Here is a 19457-nt window from a genome sequence, read left to right on the forward strand (position 1 = left end):
TTGTTTCAAGATGTCGAATTTTACTTCTGTTTCTTGGAAGAGATGCATATTAAAAAGTTCCAGAGCAATATAGAACTGTAAAAATACAGATAGATGAGATTGCCTCGTCCAGATTTTTAGCAAACGGAGAATTTATCAGGAGTCTTTGTCCGTCTGCTGCACAGAGATGGATGACTGAGTTTTTTCTGAGTAACGTTTAAAAAGGCAGCGACACAGTAGTCGTGGCCGAGTGGTTAAGGCGATGGACTAGAAATCCATTGGGTTATCCCGCGCAGGTTCGAATCCTGCCGACTACGATTCTCAGCATTTTTCATTCCATTTCACAATTTAACCGGTTCTCTGCCAAACTGATCCTGAGATCGATGGAATAACGTCCCACACCTTTCAACACTGACATTTCTTTTCTCATTTTTATTAATCTGCAATATTCACGATACATCCGTTTCAAAAATCGCAAACATCAGTCAAAGTTGCGACAGTGATTCAGCCTGTCTATCCCTCGAGATGACGAAGGCATCTGTGCATGCCCGTTGGTGCGTGCAAATTTTTGGTTATGTGTGTGTGTGTCTCTGTGTCTGTCTATCTCTATATATGTCTCTGTGTATGTGCAACTGTATTTTTGAAAAATCACCATGAATTTGATATGTCCTGGATCTTACAAAAAAGACTTGGGGGAAATAATAAGGTTGTGAACTTTTGTATCGGCTTGGTTCAGTGACAGCATTCTCGACTGAATCGGGAGTTTGTGTGTTCAAGTCGCACTTCTGAGACTTGAGCATTATCATCTTGGCTATAACTCAAGTGCAGCACTTGGGGAATTTTGCAATGTTGAAGCTGTTGACTTTCGGATGAAATGTTAAATTGAAGCTCCGTCTGCACCCTCGGGTTGATATGAAAGTTCCCAGTGCATTACTCGAAAAAGAATAGGAGAGTTGCCCCCGTCTCAATATTACTAAAAATGTTCGTCAATGCTCACTGAAAGCCGATGTGTAGGTGTTTGTATGTGGGGTTGGGGTTGAAGCCCATATTCTTACAGAGACAGAATGCAGATTTTCACAGGACCAGGATAGCCGAGTAGTTGAGGCGTTGGCATAAAGTTTAATGGGTTTTTTCCCGCGTGGGTTCGTACCTCACTCCTGGTATCTCTTTAATTTAACACGGATTTCAACCCATTCTGATCAGTGAGACCGGATTTTCATCGGTTGAATCAGCAATATTCTGTAACAATGTGACACTCTGAACCGATAATGAAATGAAATTGTGAAATGTATCTGCATCGCTCGGTCTCTACCTCTTTATCTCTTTTCAGAGAGTTGTGTATGTGTTTGTATGTTTGAGTCTTTGTCTCTCTCAGTGTGACTCACTCTGTCTGTCCCTGTTTCTCTGTTTGTCTCTGTCTCTCAATCTGTCTCTTTCTCACGGTGCGACTTCTGTTCCAATGGGATTCTCTCAGGCTCTTTGACTGACTGGCTCTCTCTTTCCCATCATTTCTGTCTGTCCATGTCTTTGCCTCTCTCTGTTAGTCCCTGCCTGTAAGCTGAGAAGTATTTCCAATCAGTTTCTGTTTTAGTCTCTATCGCTCTCTCTCCATCTGTCTCTCTCCATGTCACTGTCTTTATCATTGTCTTTGTATCACTCTTTCCCTCTCTCTCTTAATAGATCACACACACACATCTCTGTATATGTATATGTTTGAGTCTTTTTCTCACTCAGTCTGCCTCACCTTCTCAGTCTCACACTTTCTGTCTCTCGTTGTCTCTCTCTCGGTGTCTGTCTCTCCCTGTTTGTCGGTTTGTCTCTGTCTCTCAATGTGTCTGTCGACTTTTAATCGTGTCCAGCTTTGTTCACAGTGGCTCGATTCCTGCTCTGACAGAACTGGTACACGTCAGTTCCTCGTTAGTGTAGTGGTGAGTATCCCCGCCTGTCTCGAGGGAGACATGGGTTCAATTCCCCAACGGGGAGGCAGTTGTTTCAAAATGTATAATTTTACATCTGTTTCTTGGAAGAGATTCATATTAAAATGTTCCAGAGCAATATCGAACTGTAAAAATACATTGCCTCGTCCTGATTTTTAGCAAACGGAGAATTTTTCAGGAGTCTTTGGACGTCTGCTGCACAGAGATGGATGACTGAGTTTTTTCTGAGTAACGTTTAAAAAGGCAGCGACACAGTACTCGTGGCCGAGTGGTTAAGGCGATGGAGTAGAAATACATTGGGTTATCCTGCGCAGGTTCGAATCCTGCCGACTACGATTCTCAGCATTTTTCATTCCATTTCACAATTTAACCGGTTCTCTGCCAAACTGATCCTGAGATAGATGGAATAACGTCCCGCACCTTTCAACACTGACATTTTTTTTCTCATTTTTATTAATCTGCAATATTCACGATACATCCGTTGCAAAAATCGCAAACATCAGTCAAAGTTGCGACAGTGATTCAGCCTGTATATCCCTCGAGATAACGAAGGCATCTGTGCATGCCCGTTGTTGCGTGCACATTTTTGGTTATGTGTGTGTGTGTCTCTGTGTCTGTCTATCTCTTTATATGTCTCTGTGTATATGCAACTCTCTGGAAATCATCACCATGAATTTGGTATGTCCTGGAACTTATAAAACAGACTTGGGGGAAATAATAAGGTTGTGAACTTTTGTATCGGCTTTGGTTCAGTGGCAGCATTCTCGACTGAATCGGGAGTTTGTGTGTTCAAGTCGCGCTTCTGAGACTTGAGCATTATCAACTTGGCTAACACTCAAGTGCAGCACTTGGGGAATTTTGCAAAGTTGAAGCTGTTGCTTTCGGATGAAATGTTAAATTGAAGCTCCGTCCTCACCCTCGGGTGGATATGAAAGGTCCCAGAGCATTATTCGAAAAAGAATAGGAGAGTTGCCACCGTCTCATTATCACTAAAAATGTTCGTAAATGCTCACTGCAAGCTGATGTGCATGTGTTTGTATGTGGGGTTGGGGTTGAAGCCCAGATTCTCACAGAGACAGAATACAGATTCTCACAGAACCAAGATAGCCGAGTGGTTAAGGTATTAGCCAAGTGGCTAATGTGTTGACCTTAAAATTAAATTGTTTTTTTCCCGCGTGGGTTCGTACCCCACTCCTGCTATCTCTTCAATCTAACGCGGGTTTCTTCCCATTCTGTTTGTCATCCGTTGAATGAGCAATTTATGTAACTATGTGACACTCTGAACCGATAATGAAATGAAATTGTGAAAAGTATCTATGTCGCTTGGTCTCTGCCTCTCTCTCTCTTTAGATAGGTTTGTATGCTTGATCCTTTGTCTCTCTTTGTCTGACTCACTCTGTCTGTCCCTGTTTCTCTGTTTGTCTCTGTCTCTCAATCTGTCTCTTTCTCACGGTGCCACGTCTTTTCCAATGGGATTCTCTCAGACTCTTTGTCTGACTGGCTCTCTCTTTCCCATCATTTCGGTCTGTCCATGTCTTTGCCTGTCTCTGTTAGTCCAGCCTTTAACCTGATAAGTATTTCCATCATTTTCTGTTTTAATCTCTATCTCTCTCTCTGTGTCTGTTCCTCTCCTTGTCACTGTCTTTATCATTTTCTTTCTCTCAATCTTACCCTCTCTCTCTCCTAATAGATCACACATACACAGGTCTCTGTATATGTATGTGTTTGAGTCTTTTTCTCACTCAGTCTGCCTCTCCTTCTCAGTCTCACACTTTCTGTCTCACGTTGTCTCTATCTTGCTGTCTGTCTTTCCCTGTTTGTCGGTTTGTCTCTGTCTCTCAATGTGCCTGTCTACTTCTCATGGTGTCCATTTCTGTTCTCAGCTCGATTCCTGCACTGACAGAATCCACACCCGTCAGCTCCTCATTCGTGTCTTAGTTAATATCCCTCTCTATCACGCGCGAGATAGGTGTTTAATTCCCCGACGAGGATGAAGCTTTTTTAAAATGTTGAATATTACTTCTGTATGTCCTGAAACTTTATAAAAAGACTTGGGAAAATAATACGGATGTGAACTTTGGTATCGCCTTTGGTTCAGTGGCAGCATTCTCGACTGAATAAGGAGGTTGTGTGTGTAAGTCCCACTCCTGAGACTTGAGCATATAATCTTGGCTGACACTCAAATGCAGTACTTGGGGGATTTTCCATTGTTGAAGCTGTTGACTTTCGGATAAATTGTTAAATTGAAGCTCCGTCTGCACCCTCGGGTAGATGTGAAAGTTCCCAGAGCATTACTCGAAAAAGAACAGAAGAGTTGCCCCTGTGTCAATATTAATATAAATATTCGAAAATGCTCATTGAAAACCTGTGTCTGTGAGAGTGGAGCTGCAGCCCAGATTCTCACAGACATAAAAACCGAATACTGAGAAAACCAGGATGGCCGAGTTGTTAAGGCGTTGGACGGAAAATCCAATGGGTTAATACCTGCATGGGTTCGATCCCCACTACTGGTAAATCTTTAAATCCAAACCGATTTCCTGCCATCCTGCTCAGTTATCCCCGAATCTATTCTGTTGAATCTGCATTTGTCGATAACTTTGTAACATTCAAACAAATGGCATTGTGCAATGTATCTGTCCCTCTCACTCTCTGTCTTTAGAGTGCTCTTTATGTGTTTGAGTCTGACTCTCTGTGTCTGAGGAATTAGAAGCTGAATTTCGGGAGCTGGGAGCGAGATTAACAAATCGAACCTCAAAGGTAGCAAACTCAGGGATAGCTACCACTTTTCAGAGCAGGAATCGCAGGATAGTTCAGATGACTGTGTGTTGCAGAAGGGAGGGATTCAATTTCTTGGGACATTGGAACCGTTCTGTGGGAGCTGGGACCTGTGCAAACCGGACGGTCTGCACCTCAGCAGAATGAATGTCCACGAGGGAGAGTTTGCTCGTGTTGTTGGGTAGGGGTTAAACTGATATGGCAGCGGGATGGGAACCTTTGGGTGCAGAAAAGTAAGGGTGGAGGGCAGAGAAACCCAAAGGAAAAAATCAAAAAGGGCCACATTGCAGCAAACTTCTAAAGTGACAAGGTGTGTTAAGATAACAAGCCTGAAGGCACTGTGCCTCAATGCGAGGAGTATTCGTAATAAGGTGGACAAATTAACTGCACATGCATCAATTAATGATTATGATGTAATTGGCATCACGGAGAAATGGCTCCAGGGTGACGAAGGCCGGGAACGCAACATCCAGGGGTATTCACCAGTCAGGAAGGATAGACACAAAGGAAAAGGAGGTGGGGTGGCATTGCTGGTGGAAGAGGAAATTAATGCAATAGTCAGGAAGGACATTCGCGTGGATTCTACGTGGGTGGATCTGTGGAATATCAAAGGGAAAAAAACGCTAGTGGGAGTTGTGTACCACCAAACAATCGTAGTGAGTTTGCTGCCAGCATCCAACAAGAAAGTAGGGATGTGTGCAGTAAAGGTACATAAGTTATCATGGGCGACTTTAATCTACACATAGATTGGGCGAACCAAACTGGTAGTAATACGGTGGAGAAGGATTTGCTGGAGTGTATTCGGGATGGTTTTCTCGACCAATGTGTCGAGGGACCATCTAGAGGGCTGTCCATCCTCGACTGCTTAATGTGTAATGAGAAAGGACTAATTAGCAATCTTGTTGTGCGAGGCCCCTTGGGGAAGCATAACCACAATAACGTAGAACTCTTTGTTAAGGTGGAGAGTGAAACAATTAATTCTGAGACTGGGGTCCTCAACTTAAGGAAAGGTAACTTCGATGTATGAGACATGAATTGGCTAGAATAGATTGGGAAATGATACATAAAGGTTTGACGGCAGATAGGCAATGGAAAACATATAAAGATCACATGGATGAACTTCAACAATTGGACATCCCTGTCTGGAGTAAAAATAAAATGGGGAAGGTGGCTCAACCGTGGCTAACAAGGAAAATTAAGGATAGCGTTATATCCAAGGAAGAGGCATATAAATTGGTCAGAAAAAGCATCAACCCGAGGACGGGGAGAAATTTAGAATTTAGCAGAGGAGGACAAAGGGTTTAATTAGGAGGGGGAAAATAGAGTATGAGAGGAAACTTGCTGGGAACATAAACACTTCTATAAATATGTGAAGAGAAAAAGAGTAGTGAAGGCAAACGTAGGTCCCTTGCAGTCAAATTCAGGTGAATTTATAAAAGGGAACAAAGAAATGGTAGACCAGTTGAACAAATATTTTGGTTCTGCCTTCACGAAGGAAGACGCGCATAATCTTCTGGAAATGGTACGTGACCGAGGGGCTAGTGAGAAGGATGAACTGAAGAAAATCCTTAATTGTGGGAAATTGTGTTAGGGACATTGATGGGACTAAAGTCCGATAAATCCCCGGGGCCTGATGGTCTGCATTCCAGAGTACTTAAGGAAGTGGCGCTAGAAATAGTGGATGCATTGGTGATTATTTTCCAACAGTCCATCGATTCTCGATCAGTTTGTATGGACTGGAGGGTAGCTAATGCAACACCACATTTTGAAAAAGGAGGGAGAGAGAAAACGGGTAATTATAGACCGGTTAGCCTGACATCAGTGGTGGGGAAAATGTTGTAACTAATTTTTAAAGATGAAATAGCAGCCCATTTGGAAAGCAGTGACAGGATTGGTCCAAGTCAGCATGGATTTATGAAAGGAAAATCATGCTTGACAAATCTTCTAGAATTGTGTGAAGATGTAACTAGTAGAGTCGACAACGGAGAACCAGTGGATATGGTGTAGTGGGACTTGCAAAATACTTTTGACAAGGTCCCACACAAGAGGTTGGTGTGCAAAATTAAAGCCATGGTATTGGGGGTAATGTATTGACGTGGATAGAGAACTCGTTGGCAGACAGGAAGCAGAGAGCCGGGATAAACGGGTTCTTTTCATAATGGCAGGCAGTGACTAGTTGGGTGTCGCAGGGCTCAGTGCTGGGACGCCAGCAATTTACAATATACATTAATGATTTAGATGAAATAATTTTGTATAATATCTCCAAGTTTGCAGATGACATTATGCTGGATGGCGGTGTGAAATGTGAGGAGGATGCTAAGAGGCTGCAGGGTGATTTGGACAGGTTAGGTGAGTGGGCAATTGCATGGCAGATGTAGTGTAATGTGGATAAATGTGAGGTTATGCACTTTGGTGGCTGAAACACGAAGGCAGAATATTATTTGAATGGTGGCAGATGAGGAAAAGGGGAAGTGCAACGAGATCCGGGTATCATGGTACATCAGTCATTGAAGGTTGGCATGCAGGTGCAGCAGACAGAAAGAAGGCAAATAAAATGTTGGCCCCATATCTTGGGGATTTGAATATAGCAGCACGGCGGTCTTGCTGCAGCTGTACAGGGCCTTGGTGAGGCCTCACCTGGAATACTATGTTCAGTTTTGTTCTAATCTGAGGAAGGACGTTCATGCTATTGAGGGAGTGCAGCAAAGGTTCACCAGACTGATTTCCGGGATGGGAGGACATATGCGGAGAGATAGGATCGACTGGGTCTGTATTCACTGGTGCTTAGAAAAATGAGAGGGGACCTCAGAAACATTCTGACGGGACTGGGCAGGTTAGATGCACGATGAATGTTCCCGATGTTGGGGAAGTCCAGAACCAGTGGTCACAGTCTGAGGACAAGGGATAAGCCGTTTAGGACCGAGATTAGGAGAAACGTCTTCACTCAGAGAGTTGTTAATCTGTGGAATTCTCTTCCGCAGAACGTTGTTGATGCAAGTTCATCAGATATATTCAAGAGGGAGTTGGATATGGCCCTTAAGTTAATGGGATCAAGGGGTGTGGAGCGAAAGCTGGAAAGGGGTACTGAGTTGAATGATCAGCCATGATCTTATTGAATGTTGGTGCAGGCTCGAAGGGGCGAATGGTCTATTCCTGCAACCTTTTTCTATGTTTCTATGTTTCTATGTTTCAGCGTGCATGCATCTAATTGCCCAGTGTGTTGTGCCATTTCTTTTAACTGGGTGCTATTTATTGAATCTGTAACTCGCCCGGTTTGTATCTGATCCATATTGTGTCTCACCTGACCAATCATCCACATCCCATAGGCATGACACATGTCTCTTTTCCTGTCCTCGGCATCGTCCTCTCAATTCCTGCTTATTTAGCTCGTTAATTGTTCGTGCATGGCCTTCCAATACGGATACACCCTGTAGCATTTTTTTGGATGTTTTGGATCCTAACTCTGAAGATTCTATCCCAATCCTGGTCTGTTTCCTGATTAGTAAATCCGTTGTTCACCTCAAACTATCTACACTTGCCTGGATCGCCTGTTTATCTGGTGCACCTACTAGAGATGTCCCTGTACAGTTAATACGTCATTAGCTATAGACCTCCTCTTTCTTCCTTCTTTGTGTCTCAGCTGTTTGTGTTACTCCCTTGCTCAAGATGTGTCACTAGCTATTCTCAGGATTGTGTCTAGCAATCATGTTTACAATGCTTTAGTCTTGTGGCTAATTTTATCTGGCTGTACAATTTATGCTCACAGGTCACATTTCATGCTGGACATTGTCAAATAACAACATTACTTCTGTTCCAGGTTTAACTACCACGCATAACTATCACGCAATTTCCCAAGGTTTATTCCCCTGGTTTACAATATTCAGGTAACGTTTTTTACACAATTTATTTAAAAATACTTTTACTGAGCTAGAAGCTTTTGCATCAAGTGTTTACACAAAGGAATATGGGGCGTACTTCCCCAGTAATTCTTTTTTAAACCAACATGCATTTTTTATCTTTTGCTTAACAAATCTATCCTTTGTGCATTTCCTAGCTCCAGAACATATCTTCACAATAACTCCACAACTGGGTTTCTAAATTAAAATGTAATTCAATTCTAGGTTCATGCTTTCTTAAAACTTCCCTCATACAGGACAACACTGCAAAGGGTTAAAAAAAACTTTCACTCTGTCTGAAAAAGTGGGTGGAGCCAAAACAGCAGACAACTCCACCACCTTACAAAGCAGGCTTTCAGACACATGAAAAATTCATTAATTCCCACCTCAAATATTCCGCAGTCAAAAATCACACAATCACTTTCATTCAAAGACAGACATTCACAAAATTCTCTCTTCATTCAGCAAAGCTTATTGTTTGGCCGGCTCTAATTTCGGATCCATACTTCACTTAAGGTAGTCAGTAACAGTTTTTATTATGGTCTTCGGGAAAATATCTACTAATCTAGTCTTCTGGCCCCCAATGAATCCTTTATTTTCCTCTGCTCCTAATCATAACCCTGTTAGTGTGGGGATACAAATTTGGGGCAAATTCCTCTGTCCATTCCCTTCTCTCATCTATATCTATTTTTATACTTACATCCTCTTGTCTTTTGTCACTTTTTCTGTCCATCTCACCTTCGGGTATCTTTCTATTCATCTTTCCGGCTGTTAAACTGCTCTTTTCCGCTTCATCATATCCTGCCTTAACCATCTTCTTAACCTTTTCAGATTTATCTCTCAGAAACTGTTCTGATAGTTTATACCTCACCCCTCCAAATGCCTTGGCAGATTCCTTTGCCATTTCTTACACAGGGGCTTTTTCCCCAGTTCCCGTTTTGCCATCTTTACTTAAGCGGAACTATTTACACCGAGGCTTTTACCCCGATATCCCGTATACGTACTTATTCTGCCGACACATGTATTTACTTATTTTGTCCTGATGCACCCCTCAACTGGATTTACTGGCTGCATGGACTCTGCTTCAGATTCGTTGGATCTGGTTACTTTGCGAGGAGAATTTCTCGAGGTAATTCTCTACTCACTCGTTGTTAGGTTGGTCGGCTTTTTGAGTCTAATCTGCCCGTCCAGTAGATCCTGCTGACTGCGCCAAGTTGTTAGGGTTAACTTCAAACCGTTAGCCTTAAAGTAAATGCAGTTTTTATTAATAAAAGATACAAGCCAACAGGGGAGCTATCCTTGAAGGAATGCACAGAGAAACTGCCAGAGACATCTTATTTTATACAGTTTCAGATTATACCATTATGTAATTACGCAAGTTACAATTAATACGTGCTGATTGATTAATACATGATTATCTGGTAGGTTGCTTCCTCCAATCTGACCTCTATATGTTTAATTGGTATTTCAGGATACATGTTGTTATGATTCTTTTTATTTAACTTGTATTTTGTTATAGAATTCAAATCCTATGTTATCTGTGTCTGTGCCCAGCTCCCAAGGCCTTTGGTCTATGAATTGGAACATCTGACCCTCTGCGGAAGGCATCTCACATATGCTTCTCACAGTCTGAAAAACAGGCTGTGGGATCCATTTAAAAATCTGTTAACTCCATTTCAAAACATCCCAATTATTATTATTAATTGTAATTACGATTTGTGATCTGCCCTTTCAGTCGATTATGGGGCATCTTATCGAAGGCCTTTGGAAAATCTAGATAAATTACATCTACTACATTCTGTTAGTTTACGCTATCTGTTACTTCTTCGAAAAATTCAAAGAATTTGGTCAATTCAAGACTTTCCCTTTTATAATCCATGCTGACTATTCATTTTTGGTTTCTAGTTGTTCTTCCACTTTCTCCTTTATTAGGGATTCCATTATTTTTCCTACCAACGATGTTAAGTTGACTGGGCTATAGTTCCTCAGACACGTTCCATCTCCCTTCTTAAAAATAGGTATTACATTAGGTATCTGCCAATCCTCCGGCACTGCATCTTATTCTAACGAAATATTAAATATGTTTATTAATGCCTCTGCTATCTCTTCCCAAGATGTAATTCGTCCGAAGCAAGCATTTTATCCTTTTTCGGTTTGATTAGTTTAAATAATATTTTGCTTTTGTTCTTATTAGAAATGAAATAACTGCATTTAATATCATCCGATGTCATGTCCACCTTTTTGTCTCGCTGATAAATACTGATGCAAAGTAATTGTTTAATATTTCTACCTATCTCTGCCTGTGGACAACCTTCTGAGCCACGTACCTTGGTATGTATTGTGGCTGTCCTCCACTCAATCTGTATCCTTCTCGTTAAAGGTAACGAGTATATCTTACCTTTTGGACAAGAGCAGTGTCTCATTCTCAGCCTCTCCTCAGTTCTCGCTACATGGCACCCAACCAGCCACGGACTTTCCTGAACCTGCGCTTTTCTGTGGGGTGTGACTGTTTTCTGGCTTAAACTATCCAGAAATCACTTCTCCTGTGTGTTTCAGAATGTGTCGAACTCGCACTCCAGCACAATTACCCTGAGCCAGAGAGAATAAAGCAGAGACATTTCCTGCAGATGTGGAAATGCGGGACAGATTTGCTGTCCACAAACTCTCACACACTGCAGTCTCGACTCATTGCCTACCCTGCCATCTTTAGTTATTTTTTAAAAATGTATTTGCTTATTTACACACTGAATTAATTTAAATAGTTAGTTTTTATTCAAACGGTTATTTATAATTATATTAATTAATTAGGTTATATAGTTAAATTATTAATTTAATTAAGTGTTGTTATTGCTCCCAGGTCTTAGTTTAGACCAAGCTTCGAGAAAAAGGCAATACTCACCAAGCATTCATCTACCTGCTGTATTTTGGAGACCAAAGCAGCACCTCCTTCCATCACTGTTCCCATTCCAATTCTCTCCAATTTCCGTTTAATATCACTGTGCTGAACACACTGTGCATCAGCAGTTCGTGTTTATTCTTACCTTTGGAGCCACACACAAGTTGTCTCAGCTCCATGCCCATTGCTCGCAGTAATGAGCACATATTGAAGACTAACACTTACAGCTGACTGATATTTAACTACCACTAACAGGCAGTTTCTGCTAACTACATTTGTTAAAGTTCTAATTTCAATTCAAAACGGTAAACTAAATTTCCCTTCTTTCAGTTAATACTCAGCCAGACTCACCCAGGACTTACCATTGAATCCCACTCGCTCCCCATTCCCAAGTTTAACACTCTCTTTGTGCCCTCCGTTTAAGATCAGGATGTGGTGATAGAGTAAACTCTGGCATGGTGTGCTGGGCCGAAATGGGACGGGGTGGGGAAGGTCGCTCTGTAAATTTGCAGTCTACAGGCAGTCGGGCTGCTGACTCCACGAGCCCGCAGGGAAACCACAAGAAACAGGCTCAGACCAACGTGCAGCCGTGGCCACCAAATGACCCCTTTCTATGTTGCAGACGTTAAGTAACTCTCTGTAAGGTGATGGGTGAAGGAGAAGGGATGTCTGAAATGCGATTGTGGGTCAACAACAGACCAGGGCTTGGTCAGAAGGGCAGATCTGTGATGTCACAATGCTCAGGCACAGTGTCATGGGGGTTTCACCGCTCTATTACTTCACATGTACAGCAATACCTAGCAACAAACTCTTTACCACCCTCTTTGAACACTGAATATTATGGGCTATGTTTAGCAAGGAGAATTTACAGAGAGTGATGAGGAGCTGAGTTCAATTTGCGGGGATCACTTCATCCTGCAGATCACTGCATTGTTCAGGCAGATTTACAAAGGAACGTTACAGTGGTGAATGTCACTGGGACATACTCCGTCTGCAGAAGACCCTTTAATCCCAAAGGTAGATTATCTGAAAGAAGGATTCGTCGCTATCAGCAGGCGCTGGGGCTGCTCAGGTTAAACCCCACTGGGAGAAAAACACAAGGAGCCTGTAAAAGGCTGAAAGCACTGAGCTTTGAGCCTTTGAAAGCCTCCCTCCCTGGCTGTTGTTTGGTCCCAGGCCATTTCCACCGTGGTTTCCCTGGGAGTGCTGGGACTGAACGGCCCTTCCGCCCGTGGAAGGTACAGTAACAGAGACACTTTCCCCACGCCTTTGGGTAACCACTTCAGACCCGAGCCTGGCGGTCGGGAGCTTTATAAACCTGTCCCAGGCAGCACCAGAGGTCTTAGCGGGGTTAAAACCTGCAGGGGCCCAGCTGTACTGATCCCCGTGGACTTCCCCACCTCCAACATTTTTGTTAGTCGCTGAATCCGCGCGGTGAAAGATGAAAACAGGCCTCACTGTGCATGAATCACAGAGATGAGCGGATTGGGCAGAACACCCGCCCAACACATTGTGTGATTCTTATTATTTAATACATTTAAAAATTACAGTAAAGGGATATTTCACCACATTCTTCAACTCCTCTCTGAATTTCACAGCAAAAATACATGTGTTGATGCATCAGCTCAGGAGCTGAAGCATAAATCCCAATTCCTGTATATAATCAGGTAGATATGCAGAAAGAAATTTTAACGAATACAATCGATTAACCACAGAAGACAACAGAAACACTGCCCATAAGAGGATAAAATTGCCGGATATAACAAAGAGTAAAATGATGGATTTCCTTCGCATCTCCATCTCTGGGTCACTGGGACCCTCCCCACTAATGTGGGCCCGGAGTCGCCTACGAGATCTGCTCGATACTAAAAGTGTTTGACAGTTAAAGCATTGAGCAGAAGAATCAGAACAAATGGAAAAACGGTGTAATAATATAATGAAGGAATTCAATTACTGCCCATGCTAGTGACGCATAGACATCCCATGTAACAAAACAAAACCAGGGATTATTGGAAATCTGATACATACCTCCAAACATAAACTACCACAAAGTGTTCTTTGCACAGAACAGCGCACTCACTGTTCCCACAACCCCAGTCACCGTTTTCTCGGTGCAATATTTGGGTTTGAGCTTCTGACAACAAATGGCTATACATCGATCAAAGGTGAAATCAACTGTGAACCAGACGGAACAGTCTGTGACTGCGTAAAGCAGGATGGCATGGATATTACACACTTTAATGGTCCACATGAACTCAAAAGCGGTTGAATAACGAATAGGAATCTGCTTGGATATCAGGTCGAGGATAACGACCAGTCGATCCACCGCTGCCATTGCCACCAGGTAACGGCTGACACACTTGGAGAGACCGCACCTTCGTCGAGACAGGATCATTATTGTCACTAAGTTCACTGCAGGGAAGAGAAAAACAGGGAATTTATATTTCAGATTGAGAGCAATAACAGCTGTCTCAAACAATTACGTGTGAAATGTGTCAGGATTAAATGAACCAGCCAATGGGACTTGTGGTGTGTGGGTCAGGACTGATGAAATCATCGGATGGGACGTGTGCTGTTTGGCACAGGTACAGAAATAATCAATGTATGGGACGTGTGGATGGTGGGACATGAACTGAATGTACCAGTGGAAGGGATGTTTGGGTGTTGTGACAGGGAGTGAGTGAAGCGGTGGATCTTATGTGAGGGTGCTGGGTCATGACCGAAATAATTAATGGATTGGACTTTTGCCGGTGGGTAAAGCGCTGAATGAGACTCTAATATAACGCCATATCCAAGTCAGAGGAAGGAATACTTCAGCACAAGAAGAAGTGGACGTGAGTCTTGCCCACGCCCCACCATAGCCTCAAGAAGTACCTCAACTTCTCCATCGCTGTCATGCTCTGCGGGGCACCGGAGCGGTCTCTCACCTCGAGGGTGCAGTTAAAATCCCCCCCGAGGACAATGCAGTCGCCGACGTCGACGGAGCCAAGAAGAGCGGACACCTCTTCAAAGAAGCGCGTTTGCTGCAGTCCGGGCTGAGGGGCGTACACGTTCACGAGATGGAGCGGCACGTCCCCCAGGCGAACCGTGATGTGCAGCAACCGGCTGGCACGGGCTCCTCGACCCCCAAGATCTCAGGCTGAAAATGCGGGGCCAACAATATGGCCACCCCACTAGAAGTGGTGGTGAGGTGGCTCATGCGGACCTCTCCTTGCCATTCCAGGAGCCACGTGGCTTCGTCTCCCGGAACGGTGTGGGTTTCTTGCAGGAAGCACACCGCATATTTCCCCTCCCGCAGGAGCGAAACATTGTTAAATCTACGGCGTGCCTCTCTGCCGCCGGTGATGTTGAGGCTGGCTATGGTTATCTTCATGACAAATGCATAGTGCAACCTCTACCTAACCTATTGTGGTGGGAGGAAGCGGAGTCTTTTGTTGACCTCCACTCCTTTAGCAGCCAAGCGAGGAACCCTTTGAGCCGGCGCAACTCAAGGCCTTGCGCTTTTGATAAGGGCCCGCCCGCGGCCATGGTTTTAGCGGCGGCGCGGACGGACGCGACGAGCAGCCCCTGCTCGGATCATCTTTCCAGGGACAGACGGGTTCGGTTGCGGTGACCCTGTCTCTGGCCCAAAAAGTCCCGGAGCTCCTTTGCAGGAATGAGGGGGGACTCAGCGGCGGGCACGAGGAGATCCATCGCCTCACTGGCGATGGACTCGAGATCTTCTCCCGAGTCCCCCATCGAGTTCCCGTCCTCCTCCGGGAGGTCGCCACCAGCAGCCGGACCGACGACCGCACGAGGTACAGCAAACGGCCCGACCGCTCCATCCGACCCTGGCTCTGCCCCGATCCCACCCCATGGATCGTCGGCAGAGCATTCCGCACTGGGCTCTTTTAAAAGTGGTGCTGGGTCAGGAAGCGACAGCGGAAGGGGTTCCTCCTCCGCCCCAGGAACCGGGCAACACGGAGAGACCTGGTCAAAGAAATGTTCCACGTCCTCCAAGTACCCCAGCTCCAAAGGAGGGGGCGAGGGTTGTTGCTCTTCCCCCTCCCCGCCGCCACCCTCCGGCCCAGCGTGTGCAGATTCATTAAAATTGTTAATGCTGTGTAATTCTGCCGAGTCGAGCAAATCCCGGGGGAAGTTGGATAATAGCTGGGCATGCTCAGGTTCGGCCCTGAGACGCTCGACCCGGCGGCATCGTATTCCTCCGCTGGCCCCACGCCCCCCACGACAGGCAGATCATCCTCGACTGTGCAGCCTCGACTGCCCCTCCCTCCCCGGGGACAGATTCCTCCCGTCTACGGCGCAGTTTGGGGACGCTGGTGGGGGATGCGGGACACGCGGCGTGCACCGACTCCTCCGCAGAGGGATGTTGTTCCCCCTCCGCCTCATTGGAACGCGCCTCCTTTTGTTCCTGGGGGTGCGCGGAGGCAGGGAGACCTCCATGTCTGCCGAGGCCTCCCGCTCCGCCCCCCCCCTTTTTCTTATCTTGCCCGCGCCCGAGCCCCTCTGTGGTATTGGTCAAGGGCACGGGCAAGGGCTCAGGGCACCCCGCGCTCGCCGGTGACGGGGTTGGGCTGAGCGCGGTGGTCAAACTTTCTGGCGCACTGAGGGGACCCGCCTCTAGATGGTTCGCCTTGTTCCGCGCCTTCTTTCCGGTCGGACGCTCTCCCTCGCCCCCGCCAGAGGCCGTGAAAACAAAGGCCCCCGACGATGCCTGCGCACCAACGGTTCCCGGCACGCGGATGCTACGATGGGGAGTGGTGGCGGCGGCGCCAGCCTTGGCTGCCTTCGGTGGTTTGGTTGCCTTGGAGGCGGGGCAGTTCTTGCGAACGTGCCCCATCTCCCTACAGGCATGGTACCGCACGCCGTCTGACGTCCAGAAGACGCGGTAGGCAGTCCCCTCATGCACCACATTAAAATGCCCTCTGTTGTCTCCTCCCGCGCAAGCCGGACAAGAGCTAATGGCGGAAGGAGAAGACGTGGCACAGGCTGCTCTCCCTGAGGCCGAGCGGTATGGGGTTGAGCCCTGACCTTACCTCTCCCAGTTGGTGCAGGCGAGGGAGGAGAATCTCAGCGGGAACAAAGGGCGGGACGTTTGAAATGATGACCCTCTGCATGGTGTCCTCGAGAGGGTCCACCGGCAGGAACGTCCCGCCCACCGTGAGCCCATTTTCGAGGGCCAGGTACACCGCCCGCTCCGACCCCAGGAAGAATACAGCCTTCCCAGACATCTTGGAGGCTGCGACAATGGCCGAGGGGCAGACTACCCCAGCCATCACCCGCACGCACTCCTCGATGCTCATTGTGGGGTGAGTCTAGCTCTTAACCCCGTTTTTCTTAGTAATTAGTCTGTATGGTGGCAGGGCAGCAGGAGGCACAGGAGGCGCTGTGGATGTGGACGCCGCCTGCACATAAGTCTTAGCTGGCCCTGCCACCGGTGTGGATGGAGTCGATATCACGGGGTCCCTTTAAGGGCTACACCCACCCCAGAGTCACAGGCCTTAATGGTCTTAAATTGGCCTCGTTTGAATTTATGAGCAGAGGAGCTCTCAATGAGGCACACCTCTCCCCTAGTTCACAATTGGGGAGGGACCTAGCTCCCTCTGCTCAGTTGTCTTAATTGTTTTTCCAATTAAGGAGGAAAGGAGCTCTCAGAGAGAGAGGGGAGAGACAGAGTGAGCGTGGAGGGTGGGAAAGAGGGAAGCTGTGAGGGCAGGTCTCCCCTCACAGCGATGGGTGGGTGTTTTTCTGGGGCGCACTCCCTAGATGATGGAAAACAAAGCAAGGCACAGTCTTATGGGATGGTCTTCGGGTGGGAGGAGAAGATGTCTTCACCTGGGACAGCTGGAGCCACCCAGGCACACACGCACAACGATGTTTAATAGGGTGATTTGTAAATCTTCAGCCAGGTAGCTCCAGCTATCCCAGGCTAGGCAATGGGGGAGGGGTGCTTCAGTGGTGTGTGGGGCCTAGCTGTAAGCAAGACCCCCAAACACTTCCACACACACACCCCCCGCGATGTTCCGGGCCTCGAAGAAAATCTTCTTTTCTCCCCCCACCAATAAAACAATGTCTTTCGGGGAATGCACCAACACCCACCTGTAGAATGTTGTAGAATCTCCCTCCTTCCACACAGGTTGTTGCTCTTTTCCCACTCTCTCCAACTCTTTGTAGAAGTAAATAAAGTTGTTGAAATTTTCAGCTCTTCTCCTCTCCCTCCAGACGTTGTATTGTAGCAAGCCAGCCCTTTCCTCCTACTCCTGGGCTGGTCTCAGGGCTCACTCTCGGCCTTCCAGACAGGAGCTTCAGCAGGGAATTCCTTCTCTCTCAGCAGCACAGCTCCAACTGAATAGGCCACGCCTCCAAAGTTCCACCATTGGTCCACAGATCCCTGAAGGTAGCAGGTCAGGTGGATCAGGTGGTTAAGAAGGCAGACAGAATGCTTGCCTTTATTGGCCGAAGCACAGAATACAAGAGCACGGAGGTTATGCTTCAATTGTATAATACTCTGGTTAGGGCACAGCTGGAGTTCTGGTTGCTGTATAATAGGAAGCATGTGATGGCACGAGAGATGGTGCAGAGATTTACTTGGATGCTGCCTGGAATGCAGCATCTTAGCTGTGAGGGCAGATTGGATAGGCTGGGTTTGCTCTCATTGGAACAGTGGAGGCTGAGAGGAGACCTCATTGAGGTGACAAGATTTTGAGAGGCGTGGATATAGTGGATAGCAAGGGTCTATTTCCCTTGGTGGAGGTGTCAATTACGAGGCATTGTTTTAAGGTGGTTGATGGACGGCTCAGAGGTGATTTGAGGGGAGGCTTCTTCACGCAGAGGGTTGTGGGGGTCTGAAACTCACTGCATGGAAGGATGGTGGATGCAGAAACGCTCACCACATTTAAAAGGTGCTTGGATGGGCACTTGAAGTGCCGTAATCTGCAGGGTTACAGACCTAGAGCTGGTAATTAGGATTAGACTGGATAACCTCCTGTTGGCTGGCGCAGATGCGATGTTAAGTACTGCAGCAAATCGAATATGGCCAGGGTGATCTCCTGGGCTCGTTTCGATCGCCTGGATGGGTCAGAGAGGAATTTTCCCAGATTTTATTTCCCCGAAATTGGCCTGGGTTTTTATCTGGGTTTTGCCTCTCCCAGGAGATCACATGGCTCCGGTTGGGGTGGAGTGTAGAATGTTTCAGTGTAAGGGGTGTCGCAGTTGTGTGAGGCGGACTGGTTGGCCCGGGTGCTCTTTACCTTTCCGCCATTGTTCATTGCTCACAGGTTTATATGTAACCTTCAGGGCTGCTGACCGAGGGCCGTGCGGCTCTTTATCGTTCGGCGTGGACACGATGGGCCGAAATGACCTCCTGCACTGTAAATTTCTACGTTTCTACCAAATACTTTAAATCTATGTCCCTAGTTATTGACCCCTCTGCTAAGAGGAATAGGTCCCTCCTAACCACTCCATCTCTGCCCCTCATAATTTTAGAAAGCTCAATATGGTCTCCCCTCAGCCTCCTCTGTTCCAAAGAAAATAACCCCAGCCGATCCAATCTTTCCTCATACCTAAAATTCTCTCGTCCCGGCATCACCCTGGTAAATCTCATCTATACCTTCTCTTTACTGTAATGTGATGACCAGAATTGCACGCAGTATTCCAGCTGTAGCATAACTAGTGCTTTATACAGTTCAAGCTCTTGTATTCTATGCCTCGGCTAATAAAGTCGAGTATCCCGTATGCCTTCTTAACCACTTTATCGACCTGTCCTGCTACCTTCAGGGATCAGTGGACAAACACTCCAAGGTCCCCCTGTTCCTCTACACTTCTCAGTGTCCGACCATTTTTTGTGTATTCCTTTTCCTTGTTCGCCCTCACCAAATGCATTACCTCACACTTCTGCGGATTGAATTCCATTTGCCACTGATCTGCCCACCTAACAGGTCCATTGATACCTTTCTGCAGTCTGCAGCTTTCTTC

The 19457-nt window shown here is 46.2% G+C and overlaps 1 non-coding gene across 1 annotated transcript; it reads left to right on the forward strand.

The window, feature by feature from the left end:
* Positions 1-215: 215 nt before the first annotated feature.
* On the forward strand, positions 216-296 carry trnas-aga (transfer RNA serine (anticodon AGA)). Its single transcript has one exon. It is a non-coding gene; the product is annotated as a tRNA-Ser (tRNA).
* Positions 297-19457: the final 19161 nt, after the last annotated feature.

The sequence above is a fragment of the Pristiophorus japonicus genome, unplaced genomic scaffold, assembly GCF_044704955.1.
Source record: "Pristiophorus japonicus isolate sPriJap1 unplaced genomic scaffold, sPriJap1.hap1 HAP1_SCAFFOLD_629, whole genome shotgun sequence".
Classification (NCBI taxonomy): domain Eukaryota; kingdom Metazoa; phylum Chordata; class Chondrichthyes; family Pristiophoridae; genus Pristiophorus; species Pristiophorus japonicus.